The 10344-nt window shown below is 36.2% G+C and overlaps 1 non-coding gene across 1 annotated transcript; it reads left to right on the top strand.

The window, feature by feature from the left end:
• Positions 1 to 10008: 10008 nt before the first annotated feature.
• Positions 10009 to 10081, top strand: TRNAF-GAA. Its single transcript has one exon. It is a non-coding gene; the product is annotated as a tRNA-Phe (tRNA).
• Positions 10082 to 10344: the final 263 nt, after the last annotated feature.

Genomic DNA, 10344 nt, shown 5'->3' with positions numbered 1-10344 from the left:
TGATAGAAAACTGTTAATTAATGGAGTAATATGATGAATACGTTGGTTGAATATTTGTTTACAAGCATGAAGTAAATTGAAAAAAAAAAAGAAGTCGTAGCAAAAAGACATGCTATTGGGGCATTTGTCCTATATGTGCAAATCCAAATCGGGCAGATCTTTACTCGGAGTAGAGCATAAACCTAAAAGAATTGAAGAAGACCATTCGGGAACAAGAAAATGACATCGCAATTGCAATTTGATCTCGATGAAACAATACATCAATGAAAAGTTAGTTCGATAAATTGAAAATTTAATGAATTGTTTTTTTATTTATTGAAATTTCTAGTATAGATAAACGACCGCGGGCCAAAGGACAAAACTCATCTTTCTTGAAAAATGGAAGGGAAGAAAAAGCCCCTTCATTAAAAGTTAGAAAGAGTCCTCTAAAGAAGGGTACAATCTAAACATTGATTCTTTTTTTCGCTATTTTTTTTGAACCGTATGCATCAAAAGGTGCCCGTACGGTTCTTAAGGGATACAATTTTATCCTAATCAACCGACTTTATCGACAAAGATTACTTTTTTTAGGCCAAGACGTTGAGAACGAGATCTCGAATCAAATTATTGGTCTTATGATATATCTCAGTATAGAGGATGAGAACAAAGATCAGTATTTATTTATAAACTCTCCCGGTGGAGGGGTAATAGCGGGAATAGCTATTTATGATACTATGCAATTTGTGAAACCAGATATACATACAATATGCATGGGATTAGCCGCTTCAATGGGATCTTTTATTCTGGTCGGAGGAGAAATTACCAAACGTCTAGCATTCCCTCACGCTCGGCGCCAATGAGTTTTTTTTTAGACAAAAAAGAAAAACTATGCCTTCGCCATAGAAAATATGAATATTAAGTAATAATAGCATGGCACTTTGAATTCGATATGAGAATTTTTTTCTTGTTTTTTTTTCTAAACCATTAGGTTATGTATCGAAAGAGTAGTATGAGATAAAAGGCATTTGCGATTTTAGCTGATTTATCGGAGGCCTCTTTCAGCGTCACAAACTTTTTTGTTTTCACGACGGAAGACTCTTAACAATATTTCTGTTATGAAAGACTACGAAATATTTTTTTTTAAGGAAAAAAAAAGAAACTTTGGGATTGCTGAATAACAAACGAAATAATAAAGCAACGGAACCATCATAGTATTTATTTTTAAATTACTAAAAAAAAAAAAAAGGAAGGGTGGTTATTGGATAATTTACTGTTCTGGGTCTGATAGATCCTCCATTTTCTATTCCTTCGATGGAAGGTAAAAACGAATTCCAGTTCAAGCGCTTAAAGCATCAGATCGGGGAGGAAAAGCCGCTCCTGAACCTATACATGAGAGTCAATTCATATTCAATCATGTAAACAAAGAGAAAGAGAAGCTCAATCACCTTTACAGTCTCGTCCAGTCATTAGCAGCTTTGTGCTGTACTAGATAAGGGTTAGGTATACTAAGAGAAAAGCCTATTTGCCAATGGTTAGGAAGAAATTATAGCCCTACAACAGAATCAAACTTGGGAACTAGTGCCGAAACTAGGAGATGTCAAACCTATCTCTTGCAGGTGGGTCTACAAAATAAAGTGTTGACCGTATGGATTAATCGAGAGATATAAGGCTCGACTCATAGCTCGAGGGTTTTCTCAACAATGGACTAGACTATGATGAAATATTCAGTCCAGTGCGAAAATCGTTATCGTATGAGTCCTGCTAGCCAGTCGCGACAAGTAAATATTGAAAACTGTGACATATGGATGTGAAAAATGCTTTCTTGCATGGAGTGTTAGACAGGGAGATCTATATTAACCAACCAAAGGGTTTTGAGAGTGCAACTAATCCTAATCATGTATGCAAGTTTAGAAAAGCTCTTTATGGATTGAAGCAAACATTGAGAGCTTGGTATGGTAAGATTGCTGAATTTCTTACCTAGAGTATTTATTCACTTGAGCATGCAGACTCAAGCTTGTTCATCAAAGAAAGAGAAGGAAAATTTGCAATTGTGTTGGTCTATTTGGATGATTTGATTATCACATAAGACCAGGATTTTTTTTATTTTTTTATTTTTATTTTTATTTTATTTTTTTTTTTTCAAACAAGAGAAATTTATCCTTTCAGATGAAAGAACTAGGAAAGTTGATCGCACAGATGAATAATTGTTTCTTTGCCAAAAATGCCAAAAATGCCAAAAAAAAAGTATACAAGAGATATGCTTCAAAATTTCAACATGTTTCGGAGTGCAAACAAGTTTCAACATCAATGAAGACAACTGTCAAGATTTGTGCACATAAAGGCAAAAAGTTGAACGATGAAACGATATACCGACAACTAGTAGGTAGTCTTATCTACATAACTTCAACTTGGTCTAATATTTCTTATGCAGTTGGAGTCATGGTATACATGCAAAGTCCAAAAAATCCTACTTTGGATGTGGCTTGATGGATCTTGAAATAAGTCAAAGGTACAATTGACTATGGTTTTCTGTACAAAAGAAGCAAAGACTGCAAGCTAGTTAGATACTGTGATTCTGACTATGCAGGAGACCACGATACTCGAAGATCGACCACTAGGTATGTGTTTAAGTTTGGTTTGGGAAAAGATAACCAATAGTATCATTATCAACTATAGAAGCAGAGTATAGAGCAGCGGCTAGAGCAGCTCAAGAAAGTACGTGGCTTTAACTCTTATGGAAGATTTGCTTCAGAAAATTGACTATCCAATACCACTTCATTGCGACAACCAATCTGCGATTCGCGTAGCACAAAATTCGATGTTTCATGCTAGAAAAAAGCATGTGGAAGTGCACTATCATTTCATTAGAGAGAGAGTTCTGAAGGAAGAAATCAAGATGCAACAAATCAAGACATATGACCAAGTGGCAGACTTGTTTACAAAAGGGCCGAATACTGGCAAATATGAGAGCTTTTGCTGTCAGCTTAACATGATGCAACGAATGAAGACTAGTATTGAGGGGGAGTGTTAAAATATCATCACTAGCCCAATAAGGTCATGCCAAATTACCGAGTCAATTGTATGTGCATTTTAGGAAAATGATTTTAGGTATTTTAAGAAGGAAGATACTTAATTATTTGAGAAAAAATTGTTAGGTATTTTAGGAATAAATTGTTAGGTATTTTAGAAATAAATTCTTAGATATTTTAGGAATAAATTGTCTAGCGTCGGCTATAAATACAGTCTAACCTGCTGTTAGATATTCTACACGGTATCTTGTAATATCTTCTCAATTTGTGTCAATGAAGAGTGCAAGTATTTTACACAAAGAAATGTGTTCAACAAGATACCTAATTATTTTAGGAAAAGAATTAAGGTATTTTAGGATTAAATTGTTTGGTCTCTACTATAAATACCCCTCCAATCTAGGAAGGCTTTCATCCTAATCAATAAAAATCACAGCACCCATTAATTTCTACAAACTGTTTTGTAATCTCTTCTTGATAGGACTTAATAAAGAGTGCTGAGTGTTTCCCACAAAGATTTGTGTTCAACATTCTGGTATCAGAGCGAGGTTGGTGTAGCGCTATCTGTTCCACATCAGAAATGATTTCTTGAGATTATTGGTGAGTGAGTTTCTTTATGCGGTGATTAGTCCGTGACTCTGCACGTTTTGTGTCAAAAAGGCTTATTTGGTATTACTGAGGTCTTACAAACACGATGGGTGATTTTCAAATTGTTTGAGGAATTAAGAAACTCAACAACAAGAACTACAATACGTGGGCAACATGCATATTTACAAGGACATGACCTCTGGGAGATCGTTGGCGGGAGTGAAACTACGCCGTTAGAGGAGGATTCTAACAGCGCCTTGCGCAAATAAAGAATCAAAGAAGGCAAAACAATGTTTGCCTTGAAAACCACAATCGAAGAAGAGATATTAAAACACATTTGGAATGACAATACACCAAAAGAAGCATGAAACACGTTCATGATGCTTTTTTGAAAGAAAACGATACAAGACACCAAAAGAAGCATAGGACACGATCATTATCCATGGATTGCAACCTAAATATAGAAGTTTTGTTATTGTTGTACAGGGATGGTCCTCTCAACCATCTCTTGTAGAGTTTAAAATTTTGTTAGTCAGTCAAGAAGCGATGACTAAACAAATGGATGACATCACATTAAAGGGAAGAAGAAGCACTGTACACAAGTGAAAGTCAGAGCAGCAATAACCCGCCTACCAAACGTGGATACAAAAATGGTGACAAAGGACGAAGTCAGCAAGGAACTGCACAACCAGGGAGAGCTCAGAAGAACGACAACAAGAGCTCCAATATGGAGATGGATGAAGAATGAGATGTAGAAGCAATATGTGTCATAGAAGAAGATGAACTAGCGCTCGTGACAATGAAGAAAGAACATATTTATTACGAGGATGACTGGATCATTGATTCAAGATGCTCAAACCACATGACTGACGATCAGAGTGACGCAAGGGAAGTAGGGTGACCCTCGAACAAAGAAGTATTATCAGACTTGGACAACATTGAAGAAGTTCTACCACAAAAAATGGGGGAGCAAATTGTACACATTTGTTGAAGTGTTTATGTTATTGGAGACCTAACTGACACTAATATTTGTGAGCAAGAAGTGACTCAATCACGTGAAATCGGTGAAAAGAAAATGACACCTCAACAACTTAGACAGTCAGAAAGATTTTAAAAGCCAAATTCAGAGTATGTCAGTGCAGTTATTGTATATTTCGGAGTTAATGAGCCAGATACATATGAAGAACCATCACAAAACTCGACTTGGTAGAAAGCGTGGAGGAAGAAATATAGCCCTAGAGAAAAATCAAACTTGGAAACTAGTGTCAAGACTAGGAGATGTCAAATCCATCTTTTGCAAGTGTATTTACAAAACAAAGTGTACCTCGTATTGATCAGTCATGAGATACGTTGTTTGTCATGGTCATGCTTGTCCAAGGTGTGTCGTCTGTGGTCACATGTCGCATGTCCTGGGCATGCATGTCCCAGATGTGTTGTCTATGGTTGCATGTCCGTCCCAAACTTCTTTCACTATCTTTCATGTAGATAGACCTTTACTAGTATTTTTGTGTCAATACGGGGGTGTATGACTGGTCACCAAAATCATATCTACACCCGCAAAGGCTAAATTGCCCAAAAATGTCCTTATAATATTGCTTTCTTTACTGTTGTTTTCAACGTATTTTCTTGCTCACATTTTCTAAAATATTTCTCTAAAAGAACCGAGGTTCGAGCATATGCCGATATTGTCCATGAAGTCTAAATTTCACATGGTTCACTTATTCATTGTGTTAGAACAAGTGTCGCACAATTGTTGTCGCACTTCCGCAAGATTGCAATTGTGACCGTGTTCAAATTTATTACAAATACGGAAATGGGTTTGGGATACAAATATAAAATAAAATACAAAAGATTCAAAATAGAAAATTGGACTTACTCTAAAAAATGATCCCCTCTGTGATCGCGCAGCTTTCGAACCCTCCTCCACCTCGATTGAAACTAGCGAGCACTTGAAAAAGAATTAGGAAAGAGGTGAGTATAAAAGTATTGAGTAAATAGTCTACTTGTAGACTCTCATCGCATCCAATTTTTAGTAGGTTAAATGAGCTTTTCTCCTCATCTTGAAGTTTCTTTGTACTTCAAAATGTTGAAAAATGTTAAACTTATTCATTACCCTTTCCATTTTCCAGTATAAGTTGCAGGGATAGTTCAATTGGAAGAGTATCCAATTTTTGTGCATATGAATTCTATTTATCATGACTTCCTTTTATTTATGCATAATTTATGGTTCATCTTTTTGAAGAGTCTCTAAACTCATTATCAAACTTCATATCTTAATTTCCATGCCAACTTTTGTTGTTCCATGGAGATGGTGACGTAAAATATGCGCATCATCTTGATGAAATTCTTGGATCAGACGTGTTTATTGACAACATGATCTGAGGCTAATAGGAGGCTAATAGGAATGTTAAGCCTAATCATTACCTTTTGCATTTCTTATTATAAGTTGTGGGTATAGTTTAGTTGGAAAAATGTTAGATTGAAGATTTAAAGGTTATTTGTTTGATCTATGTTAAATGTACGTGAACCCTTTTATGCATAATTCATCTTTTTTAAGGGGAGCGTCAGACTAAAGATATAAATGTCATGTGTTCGATCTACGTTCACTGCACATGAAATTAACACAGTTCATATCAAAATTTTCCCATGTCAACACATTTCTGCAAAAGAGAGTTATAGCCTCGCCTCTTGTTGTATCCAGAGGACATATTTAAGTAAAATATGCACATCACCTTGATGGAATTCTTGAATCAAATGTGTTTATCAACGACACAAGATCGGAGGCTACTCATGATAGAGTTTCCAAGAAATGTTACATTTTCCATTTACTATTACAAGTGGTGGGGATTGCTTAGTTGAGAGAGTGTTAAATTGAAGATACGAAGGTTATGTATTTTTTTATCCATATTCATTGCACATGAACTCTTTTTATGCATAATTCATGATGCATCGGGTTAAAGAATCTCTAGACCCATCGACACACTACATAACATTTCCATGCCAACTTAGAGTTATAACCTTTTGTTGTACCCGTCACATATATAATTTATGGTTCATATTTTTAAGAGAGTGTCAGACTGAAGCTCTCAAAGTTCATGTATCCTCATGAATTCTATCGATGCATAATTTATGGTTCATCTATTTGAAGAATTTCTATACCCATTCACACACTTCATATAAAAAAAAAATTTGTCGATCCAAGTTCACCGCAAATGAACTCTCTTTATGCATAATTTATGGTTCATCATTTTGAAAAATCTCTATACTCATTAATTTACTTCATATCAAAATTTTCGTGCCAACACATATCTGCAAAAGAGAGTATTAGCCTTGGAAAAGAAAGTTATAGCATTTTATTGTACCCACAGACATAGTGACATAAAATATGTCCATCACCTTGACGAGAGTCTAGAATCAAACGTGTTTATCGACAACACCGTGAATAGAAGCTACTCATGATAGAGTTTCCAATGAATGTTAAGCCTAGTCATTACATTTTCAATTTTATCTCACAATTTGTAGGGATCGCTTAGTTGAGAGAGCGTCAGACTGAAGATTTGAAGATCATGTGTTTGATCCATGTTCACCGCAATAAATTCTTTTTATATATAATTCACGATTGATCTTTTTAAAGATCTACAAAATAGAGTTATAGCAACAACAGAGCTACTCGTGATAGAGTTTCCAAGGAATGTTAAGCCTGGAAATTACATTTTTCATTTTTTATCACAAGTTGTAGGGATAGCGTAGTTGGGAGAGGGTCAAACTCATGATCAAAATTTCACGTGTCTGATGTGTGTTCACCGCAATAAATTCTCTTAGTGACGTAAAATGTTCCCATCACCTTGATGAAATTCCAGAATCAAACATGCTTATCTGTAATATCATTGTAATGATTCGAGTTTCTGGAATAATAAAAATAAAATAAATAATTAAGTGCTCGCATGTTTCCTATTTCTCCAAGTTTCCTTATCCTAAAACCCTAGAATGCCTTATTCGGAAATGTCTTGAAATTATTTTCCCTTAAAAATTATTCTCTCTCCAAACTTTTCTATCAGAGCATTAGGGTTGCTATTTCGAAAAAAGGATTCGAGTGGAAGTAAGATATAGACGTCGGGATTGTCATGCTTGTGTCGAAGACACTGCGTGACCGACGGAAAAAAGAAGTTGCACCGGGGGTCATCAGTGGCGAAAAGGCGTCGGAAAAGGTGAAGGTGTCGCACGTCGTCGGAATCGAAGCAGGACAACCGCATCGTTGATGGCGCAACGACGAGTTAGGGTTTCGCGTGGTTGCGGGTTAGGAAGACAACGAAGCGGGGCGGGTAACCCGCCTCACGCTCAGCCTCCAATTTGGCCAAAATAGTAACCGGCCGTGTTTCCATCAGCAGCCCAACTCCGCAGATGCACGTCCAAAGAACCTAGCGGCTCCGTACGTGTACGTTGGCTCTTATCCGTCAACTCGCGCAGCTCGGCTTGACAACTTAGTTGGTAGGCTTGACAGCTCGGCTTATTGGCTCGATATCACTATAATATATTGATTCCAAAATTTTCGACCCTTCCGAAGCTGTTTTTGCCCTTAGTTTTACCATCCAAGGTCAGTATGGTTCCTAACCGTCAAAGACCTATTGTGTTGGGAGTTTATTTTGATAAATAGCATGAGATTTAGTTAGGGTATGTTAGAAAGATTCCTAAGTTTTTATGTGGTTATTATAGAACGTATTTAACCGTTGGAATTAGTTTGTTTTGATTGATTTCGGCCAAGGCCATCAAGGTAAGTGACTTTATTATTGGAGTTATCTTACTACGTGTTGTATGATGGTGCGTGCCCTGTGACCCCTACATGCACCATATTTTATGTGATATGACTTTGATGTATAGATTATGTGACTTTACGCTATGAAAAGTTATAGATTATGTTGAATGTTGAATGTTGACTGTTGATTGTTTATGCTATGAAAATATAGTTGATCTGCTAGTATTATATGCCATGAAAGTATTGATCGATATCATGGATACACGTAGTATTATCGAGTCATGTCATGAAAGGTTTATGGAACTGGAATGTATTTTTATGTTATGTAATATGCAATGTAATGTAAATTATGTGATATGCCATGTAATGTAAGTTATAAAATATGCCATGTAATGTAAGAAATGTATATGTGATGTTAGCAATGCTTATGTAATGCCATGTTAAGTATGTTAAGGGACCTCATACATATATGTATGTCACTTGCATCGTGATTCTTACCCTTTATGATACGAAAGAATGAATTACGATATTTATGTTCGCCATGATATCATGCGGGCCCTTTTCTGTTATGTGGTGTCTAGCGACGTGTAACACGTTGTGCCCGAGCAAGCCAGGCCTAGTGAGTATTTATATGAGCCCTCCTGGTGGGTCCATGTACGTGTACATGGGCCGTGTGGGCACATCCAACCCTACCCAGAATAGAAAAGCGCCCAAGGCCATGTAAAGTTTATGAAAAGTTAGGTCCCGCTCATATGTTGCATGTGTTTGCATTTCTAACCCCAATAGTGGGGTGACTTACTGAGTATTTCATAAAATACTCAAGCCACGTGCTACCTACATTTTTCAGGTAAAGACAAGGTGCCGATGTACGGTTGACGGTGGAGCTGAGGACACCATAGAAGTTGGAGAGGGGATATTTTTAGGAGTATACGTTTATTTGACTGTTTTAAGCTAAGTATTGAATATTGTTTTATTTAGATTTATTTTGAATTCAGTTACGGAAGGTTTTATTTTTGGAGATAAGTTTGTTTTTGGATTTATGAATCCTTAGGAAAGACTTTGATGTCTTTTTCAAGATTATTTATGATGAGCGTCCACGTAATAAATTATGTATGCATGGGTGACGTCACTAATTAGGTTTAGAAAATTATGGGTGTTACAACCATGAACCGAAGCTACTCATGATAGAGTTTCCAAGGAATGTTAAAGACTAATAATTACACTTTTAATTTTCTATCACAAGTTGTAGGGATCACTTAGTTGAGAAAGATGATCTGATGGTCATGTGTTTGATCCACGTTCATTGCAATGAACTCTCTTTATGCATAGTTCATGATTCATCTTTATAAAGATCTAAAAAAGAGAGTTATAGCCTTCTTTTGTTGTACCAACGAACATCGTGATGTAAAATATGCAACGAACATAGGGATGTAAAATATGCCCATTACTCTCACAAGAGTCCAGAATCAATAACACAAGGAATAGAGGCTACTCATGAGAGAGTTTCTAAGGAATGTTAAGCCTAATCATTACATTTTCAATTTTCTATCATAAGATGCACGGAAAGCTTAGTTTTGAGAGCGTGAATATGGGTTACTCGAGATAGAGATTACATGGAATGTTAAGCCTGGTCATTACATTTTCTATTTTCTATCACAAGATACGGGGATAGCTCAGTTGGGAGAGCGTCAGACTGAAGATCTGAAGGTCACGTGTTTGATCCACGTTCACCGCAATTAACATTCTTCATGCACAATTCATGATTCATATTAAAAATAAAGGTTACTCTCCAAGGAATGTTAAGCCCACCTTTTCAATTCCTCATAACAAGAGGTGGGGATAGCTCACTTAGGAGAGTGTCAGATTTGAAGGTCAAGTGTTCGATTCACGTTCACCGCAACATTCTTTATGCACAATTCATGATTCATATTAAAAATAAAGGTTACTTGTGATAGAGTTTCCAAGGAATGTTAAGCTTGGCCATTACCTTTTCAATTT

The sequence above is a fragment of the Cucurbita moschata genome, unplaced genomic scaffold (assembly GCF_002738365.1).
Source record: "Cucurbita moschata cultivar Rifu unplaced genomic scaffold, Cmos_1.0 Cmo_Scf00058, whole genome shotgun sequence".
NCBI classification, from domain to species: domain Eukaryota; kingdom Viridiplantae; phylum Streptophyta; class Magnoliopsida; order Cucurbitales; family Cucurbitaceae; genus Cucurbita; species Cucurbita moschata.
The sequence above is the reverse complement of the archived record's forward strand: the minus strand, read 5'-3'. Positions and strand labels throughout refer to the sequence as shown.